General features: G+C 40.8%; 1 long non-coding RNA gene across 1 annotated transcript in view; it reads right to left on the reverse strand.

Moving 5' to 3' along the window:
• The window catches only part of LOC122558983, a 28,426-nt gene extending 21,668 nt beyond the window's left edge, over window positions 1-6,758 (reverse strand). The window contains exon 1 of the long non-coding RNA XR_006314295.1: window positions 6,228-6,758. This is a non-coding gene — a long non-coding RNA (uncharacterized LOC122558983). The remainder of the gene's footprint in view (window positions 1-6,227) is intronic.
• Between the last annotated feature and the right edge of the window lie 424 nt (window positions 6,759-7,182).

Genomic DNA, 7,182 nt, shown 5'->3' on the forward strand with positions numbered 1-7,182 from the left:
CAGATACATAAATTGGGGCATTATGGTATGGTGAAGGTGCCACAGATACATAAATTGGGGCATTATGGTATGGTGAAGGTGCCACAGATACATAAATTGGGGCATTATGGTATGGTGAAGGTGCCACAGATACATAAATTGGGGCATTATGGTATGGTGAAGGTGCCACAGATACATAAATTGGGGCATTATGGTATGGTGAAGGTGCCACAGATACATAAATTGGGGCATTATGGTATGGTGAAGGTGCCACAGATACATAAATTGGGGCATTATGGTATGGTGAAGGTGCCACAGATATATAAATTGGTGCTGTTGCTTTGCATTTGGGTCAATGGAGTCAGTCCTAGTCACCAAGTCACAGAGCAGGTCCAGTGGTGCCGGAGGCAGTGTCTCTATTATGAGGAATGACTGGTAAACATGCTTTGCACTCTTACAACGGGGAAGGTAAACCAGAAACATCACACAATCATGGGAGTAGGATAGTTAAAGCTCGTATAAAGGTAACTTTACTTCAACTTGCACTTATTTAGTCATTTTAACGTCATAAACCATCTCAAACTGCTTCACAAAAGAAATGTTACAAAGTAAAGCTTTACTTTGGCAGCTGAAACGATGGCCACCAACAATGTTAAACAAGTGTGTCAGGCTTGGTACTTGCTTTAAACTGAGCTCAACACTATCTCTGGCAGGGATTAATTTAAAGTCATAGCTTTAAATTAAGGGGGGGTAGATATAGGACTGATGTTAGGGGTAGGTTCTTCACTCAGCGAGTCGTTAGTTCATGGAATGCCCTGCCAGTAACAGTGGTGGACTCTCCCTCTTTATGGGCATTTAAGAGGGCATTGGATAGGTATATGGAGGATAGTGGGTTAGTGTAGTTTAGGTGGGCTTGGATCGGCGCAACATCGAGGGCCCAAGGGCCTGTACTGCGCTGTATTCTTCTATGTTCTATGTTCTATGTTCTATAAATCTCATCCTTCACAATGGATTCCAGAATCTTACCAATGATCAAGGTTCGGCTAATTGGTCTATAATTTTCTGTCTTTTGCCTTACACCCTTTTTAAACAGGGGTGTCATGTTAGTGATTGTCCAGTCATCTGGTACTCTCCCTGACTCTAGCAATTCCTGAAAGATCACTACTAACGCCTTGACTATCTCAACTATATCAACTAGAACAGTCAATGCGCAAAAGTCGCCAAGACGAGCATTCTCAGAAAGATTTTGGGGTAATTTCTTATAACAGTAATTTCTTATTCTGCTGCCACTGATAGCAAGTCATACTAGACCTGGTATTGTGCAATAAGAAAGGATTAATTAAATGTTCTCATCGTGAAGGTGCAGGAACTGTAATAAAATTGGATTTTACATTCACTTTAAGATGGGAGCAGTTCCAAAACTATTTTGAAAACTTTAATAAGGTAAAATAATTAGAGCATTGAAGCAAAGTGAATAGTGAAACGAAAGCTAAAGTGAATTGGCAAATTAGGTTAAAAGGATAAGTCAGTAGAAATGCATTCCAACCAGTAACGAAATTTCCAAGAGGACACACCATCCATGGTTAACTAGAAATGTTAAGCATAGTATTGAACTAAAAGAAAGCGTTTGTTAATGCAATGACAATCGGCAGATGAGAAAATCTGAAGTCTACAAAAGAAAAAGTAAAATAGGATGAAAAAAATGAATCAGTCAGGAAAAAATGAGAATATGTCAGAAAGCTAGCCAGAAATATAGGAACTGGTATTCCTAAAATAACAAAGTGAGCATTGGTCTTATACAAAGGGAAGCTGGAAAATTTATAAAGGGAAATTAAAAAAAAGGGAAAAAAACATAGATATTTTGCATTAGTTTTCAATAAGGGATACAAGTACATCCCAAAAGTAGCAACAAATCAGGCTGCAGAAGAAAGGGAGAAAATCAGAAAAATAACAATCACCAGAGAAATGGTACTGAGTAAGTTGTTGGAACTGTGGTTTTACAAGTGCTCCAGTTATGGTGGTCCTCATCCTAGGATCTTAAAAGAAGTGAAGAGTAAGATTGTTCATGTGCAAAACTTCCATCGAGTTAGGGACATTTTCATTCAATTTGAAGATAGTATATGCAATTGTTTCATAGAAGGAGGGAGACAGAAAACAGTAAACTACAGGCCAGTTAGCTGTCATAAATGTGACATGCGACTATTGAAGAAGTGGATAACTTGGATAAGTTGAAGATAATCAGGTAAGCAAAATGATTTTGTGAAAGGGAACTGCACTTGCCCATGCTTGGCATTCTTTTCAGACATAAAATGGAACGTGAAGATGTTCTATACTTGAGATTTTCAGAAGACATTTGATAAGGTACCACATCCAAGGTTGTTATGTAACGAAGCTCATCATGTCGGGTATAACATGGATAGAAAATTGGCTTACTAATAGGAAGCAGGCATAAATTTGTTTTACTTTAAAGGTCGGTAATTTGAGAGTGGCATGTCAAAGGAATCGGTGCTGGAACCATAACTGTTTGCAATGTACACTAATATCTAAGATGAAGAGACAGAAGATATGGTTACCAAATTGGTCTATGACACAAATATTCATAACAAAGTAAGTTGTGAAGAGGACATTAAAAAAAAGATAAAAATGATGTGAGCAAACGTGTGGCAAATAGAAAATAATGTAGGAAAATGTGTACTTGTCCATTTTGGCAGAATAAAAAAATCTCACTGATGAGAGATTGTAGAACTCAAGTGCAAAGGGATCTTGATGTTCTAATGCACAAAAACATAAGGGGTTAGTAAGTAGGCACAGTAAGTAATCAGGAAAGCTAATAGCATTCTATCATGTATGGCAAGGGGGACAAAATACAAAAGGAAGGAGATTATACCTCTCTTACGCAAGGTGCAGAAAATGTATCCAGAGTACCAGGCACATTCTTTAAATAAGCTGAACAATAAAGATGTAAATATATTAGATAAGGTTCAGAGAAGGCTCACTCGACTAATACCTGGAATAAGATAGTGAGAGATCTTAATAGGAAACATCCTCTGCACATAAGCGCTATCACCCCACCTACTCCAGGCAGTGTGCCATCACTTCTCTGAACAGGTTGATTAAAGCTATAGGGCCCTCTTGTGGCACTACAGTCATGTCTCTAACTCTGGACCCAAAAAGCCCATGTTCAAGCCCCACCTGCTCCAGAACAGTGTAATAACATCTCTTAACAGATTGATTAGAAAAATGGGTTAAATAACATAAAATAATCTAGAACTAGGAGTTAGTTTGGAAAACACCCATGCTCATCCATTTAAAATAGAGGTTATGCTGAATCTTTTTATCTAAGGGTTGATGTCTTTGGAACTCCCCTTGAAAATAGTGGAAGCAGAGTCAATTAATATTTTTAAGACAAAGATAGATAATGTTCGGTTGAACAGGATGAACAGTTGTTGGCATAATGCAAATCTGAGACAAGAATGCATTTCACTTTGTGGAACACCTAAATTCTGTCTGCAAAAATGACCCTGATCTTCTGGTTGCTTGCCACCCGAACACACCACTGTGTTCCCTGGCCAGGATTTTCATCTCTCTCTGGGCTCCCTCTCCACCTCTTGATTATTACTCTCCCTCCACCAAAATATTCTGCCTTTTCCCAGCTACAATAAATTCTGAAAAAGGGTCACTGGACCAAAACGTTGACTCTGTTTTCCCACCACAGATGCTGCCAGACCTGAGTTTCTCCAGCAATTTGTTCTTGTTTCAGATTTCCAGCATCCAAAGCTCTTTGTTAGTTGAATATCTTGAACAAACATCTTATTTGTTTGAAGTTTTAAACAGACTTATTTCTCTGGATATAATTTCTTGTTTGTGGGTAAAATGTGCACTTTGACAAACTATCAAACAAGTTATGCATTTTAAATAGTGAACAGATTTCTGGAAATTTGAAAATATTGAACCAAGTGAAAAAACACTAACTACACTTACATCTAAACAAAAACAAACAATACTAGTTATATTTTTGTTCATTTTTTTCTCATATTAGCTTATTCATCACAGATCGCGTATTCACTAACCTCTGTCATTGGCATAGTGTCATTCAGGTTATACGTTTGATTGTTACAATAACTTCTATTTTTACAGTATCTTGAACAGAATTAAAAACATCATAAGACACTTGCATGAACACTCAGGAGAATACATCTTTCCTATATCAGTACTTTTAGGTCACTCAACAAATCTAATTGTAATGTATTAACAGTAACAGCTTTTAGCTGCATTCCTTGATTTATCTGTCAATCTTCACTTGTGCAACTTCTAAAAATGTTCAAACTACCATGAAAATTTATCATTCCTCCAACGTTGTTAGACCTAATTCCTGGAACTCTTAAGATCACTGGGGAAGCACTTCCACTGCGTGATTGTAGTAAATAAAGACAGCGACTTATCAATGTGTCAAGTACAATTAGTGATGGGCTAATCATACAGCCTTTGGCAGTCATAAGGCTCCTATGGTGTTTGTAGTGTCCCTACTTTGGACCACAAGGTCTGGCCCAAAGACCCCTGGGATGTATCAGAACATGGCTGAACAAGTGGATTTAATAAAAAAAAGCTCCCCATGCCCTGTCGATAAACAAACAAACAAAAACAGGAGTTAAAAAAAATAGAATCTTTTACAACCAGAAGACTTTCCAAGTTACCACAATAGCAATGTAGTTAAAACAAGATATCTGCTTTTGAGAGGTTGATTGAGGATAAATGTTGACCATCTTTTTGATCCATGTGAGGGGAAATGCAGAGACCTTTTCCAAACAAAAAAGGCACCTTACGTGTGATCGGGTTAGGGTTAGTGAAGTGCTGTTCACAGAACTAAACAGAATACTCCAGTTTGGCAAAATCAGTGTTTTATACGGATTTGTACTCTGCCTGTAATATGTACATGATTCTGCATCATTTTGTAACATTTTCTCAACTCTGGTAACATAGAGTCATAGAGACATACAGCATGGAAACACACCCTTCGGTCCAATTCATCCAAGCTGACCACATATCCGAAATTAACCCTGTCCCATTTGCCAACACTTAGCCTTGTAAACCCTTCCTACTTACATATCCATCCAGATGCCTTTAAATGTTGTAATTGTATCTGCCTCCACCACTTCCTTTGGCAGCTCATTCTATTCACGCACCACCACCCTTTCTTGTGAAAAAGTTGCCCTTAGGTCCCTTTTAAATCTTTCTCCTCTCACCCTAAACCTATGCCCTCTAGATCTGGGCTCACCCAACCCAGGGAAAAGACTTTGTCTATTTACCCAATCCATGCTCCTCAATTTTATAAACTTCTGTAAGATCACCCTTCAGCCTCCGACACTCCAGGGAAACAGTCCCAGCCTATTCAGCCTCTCCCTCTAGCTCAAACCTCCAACCCTGGCAACATCCATGTAAATCTTTTCTGAACCCATTCAATTTTCACAACAGCAATCCTATAGGAGGGAGACTAGAATTGCACACAATATTCCAAAAGTATTCTAATCAACGTCTTGTACTGCTGCAACATCACCTCCCAACTCCCGTACTCAATGACTCAAACACTTCAACTCCCCCTCGCACTCTGCAAAAGGACATGCCCTTACCACCTGACACCTGGAGGAAGAATGCTTCATATTTAACTTTGGGACCCTGCAACCACACGGGATCACTGTTGATTTCACTAGTTTGCCCAATTCCCCTCCTCCCACATTATCCCAGTCCCAAGCCTCCAAGTCCGTACCACCTCCTGACCTGTCCATCACCTTTCCCATTTATCTACTCCAACCTATCACCTTCATCTACCTATTGCATTCTCAGCTACTTTTCCCCCAACCCCACCCTCTGCCTCATTTATCTCTCAGCCCATAAGCCCCATTCCTAATGAAGGGCTTAAGCCTGAAAGGTCCATTCTTCAGCTCCTCGAATGCTGCCTGATCTGCTGTGCTTTTCCAGCACCACACTCTTGACATACTCCAAATCAGAACATTTTATTATAAAACATGACTTTACCTTTTTCAACAAAGTCTTATTGAACATCCCTTATGAAAGTCATCTTAAAGCTCAGCTAACAAGAAAGAGTATCTTAGGAAATCACCTTCCTTTCCATTATTACCCATAAAGCTCCCATTTTCATTTATCATAATGTGGTCCAATTCATCGTTCTTAATAGACACAGATATAGGCAGGAGAAATTAATTTAAACTTGCAGGATGAATGTCACTCACTCGCTCGACGAATTCATATTCAGCATTTCAAAATTAGATCTATACGCGGATCTCACAGAGTCTTTCAATCACTGCAGTCAATAACATTGTAATTGGGTGCACTTGCAACTTTTTTCAGTATTGCAATTACAAAACACTTCCGGTCTGTTAGTAATTTGTCTAAGCGCATCATTTCGTCCTTTAAGACCCAGACATCAGTGCCACCCAAATCAGCTCTCAACACTGCTCCAGGCCAAGGTCTTCACTTCAACCTAACGCAAGGGCGGAAGCAACGTCATGGCTGCGTTATTGGCAGAAGCTTCCAACAAATCAGAAAGCACCTATTAGGTAGCATCCAATTGGAATAGTGCTTGCCGCTGTCAGGCCGCCAATCGGAATCGAGGTCGGGCGGGACCTACTACGCTGTCAAGTTCACTTCCACTGGAGAGGAGCCGCCAGCGTGCATGGGGCCGGCCGCTCAGTGGGGCACGACACCGTCAGTGCCTGCCTCTCACTTCACAACACCTCAGTCCGAGCGGTTATTGCACTCCACAGGCGGGGGAGGCGTGGCGAGATAGGGCGGGCTGGTGACCATCGCTCAGAGTCGGTACAAACTTTCCGCTCTGTTCAAAAAAAAACATGGCGGATCTGGCAGCAACACCGATTGTCTTTCAAACGGACCATCTCCCGTTCAGACTGGGATCGAAACGTTCCCCGTCCCTTCCTTCTAACGCAAAGCTATGGCCGCTTAATGGTGCCCCGCTTCGACGGGAACACTGAGACTGTCTGACACTTACCTCCACCTTCCTCCACGGCGGCCTCTCAGTCCAGATCGCAGCCTCACTCCCGAGATCCACGTGACATCGAACTCCATAGCGCAGGCGCGGGCACTAGCCCACTCTGGCTCTGGACTTCCGGCTGGTACTGTGCAGGAGAAAGTGAGGACTGCGGGTGCTGGAAAAGCACAGTAGGTCAG

The sequence above is a fragment of the Chiloscyllium plagiosum genome, chromosome 18 (assembly GCF_004010195.1).
Source record: "Chiloscyllium plagiosum isolate BGI_BamShark_2017 chromosome 18, ASM401019v2, whole genome shotgun sequence".
Classification (NCBI taxonomy): domain Eukaryota; kingdom Metazoa; phylum Chordata; class Chondrichthyes; order Orectolobiformes; family Hemiscylliidae; genus Chiloscyllium; species Chiloscyllium plagiosum.